A 7,393-nucleotide genomic window follows, 5' to 3' on the forward strand; every position below is an offset into this window, starting at 1 on the left:
GTAATACCGTGCATTTGGTTCTAGATATATGCTACTCCCCGTTTCTGATGGCTCAATATAAGCGGCCGCGGCCATATTGTTTAGGCTTATACTGACAATTGGGGGTTTATAATAAATTTAGGGGGCACAGGTGTCTCTGGCGGGGGGACGAAGGGGACGCGTCCCCCCAAATATTTTGAAGTGCAAAATATTAAATATTTTATTCTAAGATAATTTATTTACTAACGACAGAATAACATATAAATAATAATAATTATATTTATTTGGAATGTAATATTCAGGCTGTGAAACGATTATAACAGAGTTCTTGATACCTCAGGGGGGTCCGTGAAGGTAAGCAGAAAGATAACAAATGGAATCGAAGATAATAAACAGGTTGGGCTAGGTAGTACAATTTAAATAACTTCCTTTTATGCCCCCCCCCCCAATTTTGCATGCTAGAGACGCCAGTGTTAGGGGAGACAGCAAAATTGTCTTAGGAACAGGTCTAGGGTTTCACGTGTTGTTCAAACTTAGACAGGGCATTCCGAATTATTTAAAAAAAAAAAAAAAATCAATGACCCGAATTACGCCTGAGAGGGATGCATTATATGAAGAGATGCCGAGTCATCCAAAACACACAGTATGCGACAGAAATTCTTAGACATTAATAATTCTGCACGGTGGCATGGTAGCTCAGTGGTAGAGCGTTTACCTCTGGTCCGTGGGTCCGTGGCTCGAACCCCGGTCAAGTAAGTTTGGGATGAACAACATCGTGCCCGTGGGTTTTCTTGGGGTACCCCCGTTTCCTTCCACTTTCTCATTCCACCAATTCTTCCATCATCATTCACTTGCCTAAATCATCCGTCTCCATTAGCCTAGCAGGCACAAAAGTGGGATGTTAAACTGAAATATTTCATTTATCCGAATATTAACATCAAGTTTCCGCTAATTAAATGATATATATTTTTTAAATTAGTAATTTTTAAAAAAGATGGAAATAAGTTTCTTATATATAATGTAATTTGCGGTAATTCGAAACCTCGAAAGAGCATCACTTGATTACTGAATAAAAGTCTACTTTAGAAATAACTAATTAGTTATAAATTTTTGACCTTCTGCCCAATACTTTTAAACAATTTCCATACACGTTGTCCTGTACAGTAGGACGAAAGGAAACTATTCAGAAGATTACCATTTATTAATCACTAGAACAATAAATAAGAAAATTTCCTATTTCATGACTAAGTCCGATAGGAAATTTCCATTATTTTACTTACACTGAATCATCCTTGTGATGCTAGAAGGAAAGCCAGCATCCTCCATACCGAACGGAATGGAAGGGGAAGGAATGTAAAAACTTTTGCTAATAATAGAGACAGCCGTACGAAGCAAAATCTTAAGACGTTGAGTTTTCCTTCTTTACAGTCTACACATCAAAGCTCTGTTGAGAATTCCATTGCGAGGCTGTATTCATGGAATTTTCCTAACCTTCCAACAACTGAATAAGGTCTCCTCACTTTTTTTTCAACCCTTTTTTCATCCCTTACCCATTCGTTTCCGCTATGCACTTGGCTTCTTTTCAAGAAATTCTTAAGTTTGGCCCAGATTAAAGAATTCACAAGATAAAAAAAAATAAATATATAAATCTTCCTCTATCTCAAATAAGGTTGTTTTCTTTTTAGATTGTGGAAAGAAATTAATTGAGCTCTATACTCTTTTGGTGTTAGCTATGCACACTTTCAGATCAAACATGTTACCATCATTAGTTCCGCCAGTTGCCTCCCCCCTGGAACACTAACCCGTTCCCAGTGATTGTACCCCGAATTAAAAAGGAAGTGTATGCAAGAAAACAACTGAAGGGTTGGTTTGGGTAAGAGGTTATGTAGCCTTTTTTGTACGGTGTTTTATTGCATACATGATCTCTGGATAAGCGGTCATGACGATACAAAGCTTATGAAAACGTATGACACTGAAGTGACATTGGTAAAAATTACAATTTTAAAGTACAAGCTAAGAGGTAAGAAAACTCCTAATATCATAATGTTTGCATTATCTGTAAATTACATAATGTTTTTTACACAAAAAGTTTTCTCCCCTTAGATTGTATGATTTCCCTTAAGAGCTGCCACTGGTCTTATTATTAAGTATTCTGCCTATCGAAAGGTTTTGAGGATCTTTTCTTTCTTTCTTTCTTTCTTTTCTTACTTAAATTCGACTCGAAATGTTTCTTCTATGTTTCTCGATTTTCATCTTACTCTTTTAACTTCCAACATTTTTCAATCCTATTGACCTTCCTACAAAGGATGCTGGCAAAAAGCGTTCTCTTCTCCCCTATCCGTTTTAAAATATCTTCGTTTGTTACTCTCTCCTTCCATTTTATCTTCTTATAGGAAATAGAAAATAAGGTTAGTGGTTCTATGATCACTGAATTTCTTTGTCTGCTCTTTCTTAGGTAACGCAACCATTGTAAAATATAGAAAATGCTTTGGTCATTGTCCATTCAGATTATTAAATATTCTACCTTTTGGCAGGATCTGGAACTAATAAGGTTTATTATTATTATTATTATTATTATTATTATTATTATTATTATTATTATTATTATTATTATTATTATTATTTACGCTTCGGCCTGGAAATGTTTCTTGTGTTTCTCGATCTTCAGTTTTCTTTTTTAACACCCAATATTTCTATTTTTCAAATCATCGATCAGTTGTGTTCTTCGTCTTCCTATTCCTCGCTTTCCTTCCATTTTTCCTTCTATAGCGTTATGAAGAAGACAATTTCTTAGCAAGATGTACCCAATCCAATTGGTCTTTCTACGAAGGATGCTGGCTAAAAAGTCCTCTTCTCTCCCATCCGTTTTAAAACATCTTCGTTTGTTACTCTCTCTGTCCATTTTATCTTCTACATCTTCTTCCAATACCAAATTTTGAAGTTTTCTAAATATTTCTTTTCTAACTTCCGGAATGTCCAAGTCTGTGAAGCAAACAATACAATACTCCACACACAGCACTTGAACAGCACCAATGTTAAGCTTATCAGTTATTGCTTTCTCCTTGATTTAAGTGCAACTAGGGATGGCCTTTTTCGAAAAATCTGTTTTTCGATTTTTGGAAATTTCATTTTTCGTTTTTTCGTTTTTTGCTTTTTTCGAAAAAAATTCGTTTTTCGAAAAAAATTTCGTTTTTCGTTTTCCGAAAAAATTTTTGCTTTTCGTTTTTCGTTTTTCAAAAAATTTTTCGTTTTTCGTTTACCGGACATTTTTCGTTTTTCGTTTTTCGTTTTCGAAAAAGCCATTTTTCAAAAAAGTATTTTTCGAAAAAATGTGGCCATCTCTAAGTACAACTTTAATCCTTGTCCTGTGTACAAGTTGCGAATAAATCGTCAGTACCTCCCGTTAATCCCGATTTCTTTAATTATTTTCAGAAATTTTGTTCAGTTGGCTGGGTCGAAGGTTTTTTTTTTTTTTTTTTTTCTAGTCGATGAAGCACAAATATAATTCTTCCCTGATGTCAAAAACTCGTTCTTGTATAATTCTCTTCAATACAATAGCATCTTTCCGGAATCCAAACTGATCTTTCTCGGACACCTATCATATTTTTCAGTCACCTGTTCCTGTGCACCCAATAATCTTTCCAATATGGAAAAAAATACAAACTCGCCTAGAGGCTATACCGTTCAACGCAACTCGACCAACTTTAAAACTTTTTTTATATTAATTTAGAAGTTTTTATAAATTCTCTAAAGTTTTTATACGATTTACACGATGGGAGGTTTTCTCCCAATCTTCTTCCTTCCCCTTTGTAAAATAAATATTAAAATTTGTGATTTTCTCAAAAACGGTTCTAATGATTTCGTTCATCTATATATATAAAAGAGAACGTACAAAATCCTTTGTCCGCTCATCACGCTAATACGGCTGAACCAATTTCTTTCATTTTTGGGGGGTTATTAGGATTTGGACCCTAGATGGTTTTTATCATATCACTTTAATTTTTAATTACCAGTGTCTTGAGATAATTGACCATTCAAGTGTCCATAACGTACAAATCCTTTGTTATTAGTTCATCATAGGTAAAAATAAACGTATTTATATGCAACCCGCATGACCGTGTCACTCGGCGGGTTAACATAAATGACAGGCGATATACAGTGGAAAATAGCTTGAATCTTCTGTTTAAAATTTTTTAATTGATTTGCTTATTTTTACAGACACTTTTACAATATGCCAGCACCGGGATGACCGCAGCGAAGCGGGGCGGGTTAACATAAATGACAGGCGATATAATGTTAAGATTTACTGCAATCTTCTATGGTTTTTATCATATCACTTGAAAGCGAAAAAGTAAAAATTATCTAAGTAACAAAGTTTATTGCGTTCCGGGGTGACCGCAGCGAAGCGGGGTGAACGCTGCTAGTAGTTTATAAATTAATGTTCCACTAACAACCCGACATTATATGCATATGCCATTTTTCTAGGAAGGGATAGTGTATTCTTGGGGTGAGTTTCCCGGACTGTTTTCTCAAAAACAACATAGGCAATTTTGTTCACATTTCGTAAATAAATATTTCAATAATAACCTGATAATATGGCATTACTAATTTTTCTCGAAAAAAAATCACACGGGGTAAGATATTCTTTGGGGTGAGTTTTCGCTGGGCGATTTTTTTCAAAAATGACTGGCAATTTTGTTCATATTTCATTAATATATGTTTTATTAATAATTAACTCTATAGCATAACTCTTTGCCCTGAAAAAAAAACGATTTTGTATATATCTACTTAATCAGTCTACAATGCTGCGCAAATCGTTCGTCACGAAAACATTTACAAGAATAGTTTCCTTATTATTATTATTATTATTATTATTATTATTATTATTATTATTATTATTATTATTATTATTATTATTATTATTATTTACTACGAGTATTTCCTCAAATACGATTCATGTTATTTTGTTGATATATCATAAACAAATGTTTCATAAATAACGCTAATATTTTGCTTTTCAGCTGAGTTCTCTTCGAACGAGGTTTTCTGAAAACAATTTTGTTCGTATTTCATAAATAAATGCTTTAGTATAACTGCAGCATAACATGATTTAGTTTAAGAAATTACAGCGAGAAAGTTCAGTGCAGGGAGAAGTTCCTTATATTTACACACTCTCTCTCTCACACACACACACAAAGGCGAAGTCAAACAAACGGACTTCCTATTTTTTTTTTCGATGAATAATTTATTGGCACACTTCCTACATCTTGTGATTCTAATTCTGTACAGCGTCAAAACCCATGTTTTAACTACAAATAATAATAAATCCATTTAAATATCCGTTACTCCTTGTAAATTAAATTTTGCTATGCATAATTTTAATATTTAAACTAATAATAATAATAATAATAATAATAATAATAATAATAATAATAATAATAATAATAATAATAATAATAATAATAATAATAGCATGTGTAATATATATATGCAATCTATGCAGAGTTATTAATACTTTCACATTCTGAAACAGGACTTTCAGTTTGTTTTCACTGTATAAAAGTCCGCCCCCTCCCGAAAAAGGAAAACTTACAATGTATACCCATGAGTTCCGTCACTATTCCCAAATGTTGCTTGACTAGAATGTAATCAGTTTGGTAGCGATTTCCTTTCTCTTGGACTTTTTCTCGTATATAGCTTTTTTCATTTTTTTAAATTACGTATTTGCCACCATCATATTATACACGACACAACAAAGATAAACCTATATATCTGTACAAACCAAGTAAGAGAACACACTCTGTAAACGACAAGACATGTATCATGTATATTTGACATTTTACAGATATATATATATATATATATATATATATATATATATATATATATATATATATATATATATACAGCGTAATTCAAAATGATGTGAACGATTACAACTTATTATAACTTTTTTTATTAATCATCCAAATAGCTTCAAATCTTACAGTTAAATGCTAAAACTCTCCAAATTTTTCTGATCAAAAAATGAAAATAGTACATCACAAATTCTATGTGGGCCCCCTTTGTTACCCTGCATACATCTATTCGGTATTCCAATGTCGCCCAGACCTGTTTCAACATGTTTGCATCAACAGTTTGCACTGCAGCAGTGATGCGCTCTTTCAGTTCATTCACATCTTCGGGTAGAGGGGGTTTGTAGAGAATGTCTTTTAGATGTCCTCACAAAAAAAAAAAAAAAAAAAAAAACGCAGAGGATTAAGCCCGGTGATCTTGGTGGCCAATGTGGTAAGCATTTGTAGAAATGTTTGCCCAGTCACAGTTCCTTCGTCAAAGAAGTACGGACCATAAACTTTTGAAGATGATATTGCACAAAACACATTCGTCTTCGGTGAATCACGCACAATTTCACAGATTTGGTGAGGCTTCTCAGTATGCGAACATTTTATTTATTCACTCTTCCTCTCACATGGAACGTAGCCTCATCACTGAAACAAAGTTTGCCCCAAAAAATCATCAACAACACTGCACAGCTCTTGAAATGACTCACCAAAATATTGCGACACTTGTGATCGTTAGGTGTTAAGTGTTGTAACAACTGCACTCGATACGGATACATCTTTAAATATGTACGCACTACACGCCAAAAAGTTGTTTGAGGCATTTGAAGCTCTTTGCTAACTCTCCTTGTTGACTTTTGTGGGCTGCGTTGAAAACTGGTTCGAACCCTTTCGACATCTGCTTTTCAGAAGTGGACGGCCTACCGGGTAATTTTTCTTTACAAATGCATCCCGTTCTGTTGAATTTGTCATACCACTTACGTATGGAGTTCTTTGATGGTGGATCTTTATGAAATTTTGTTGTGAACTCGCGTTGAACACTGACAACAGACCGACAAACGTGAAACTGTAAAACGTAAAATGCTCTCTCTGCACCACAGGCAGCCATCTTGGAACTAATCACTCTGCCACCTAGCTGATAAATTTTAAACTACTACGCTCGTTCCAAACAAAACTTGAGGATAATATTGAAAGTATTTCCGTAGAGATTTCATTGTTGATAGAGTATTATCACTTATAGAACGTTTCCTTATCGTTCACATCATTTTGAATCACGCTGTATATTTATATATCCTGTAAAATGTCAAATTTTTACATAAGACCTAATCCAAACCAACTCATCAGTTGTAAGAGTTATCTGGTCTTCATTAGGAAAGATTTTTGTGGACATATTTTAGGAGTCCGTACCTCAAAACCTCTTGTAGTTACACCCTTGATTTACAGATGTTATTGCTTTAATCCCTGAAGTACAACACTAATATACAGCTATATAGTTTACATTCAGTGATGATATATTACGAAATCCGCGATGCTATTCCCTTGCTCAATTCAAGTCATTCTAAGCCCACTACGCG

This window comes from Thermobia domestica, unplaced genomic scaffold (genome assembly GCF_964235325.1).
Source record: "Thermobia domestica unplaced genomic scaffold, izTheDome1.hap1.1 HAP1_SCAFFOLD_537, whole genome shotgun sequence".
NCBI lineage: Eukaryota > Metazoa > Arthropoda > Insecta > Zygentoma > Lepismatidae > Thermobia > Thermobia domestica.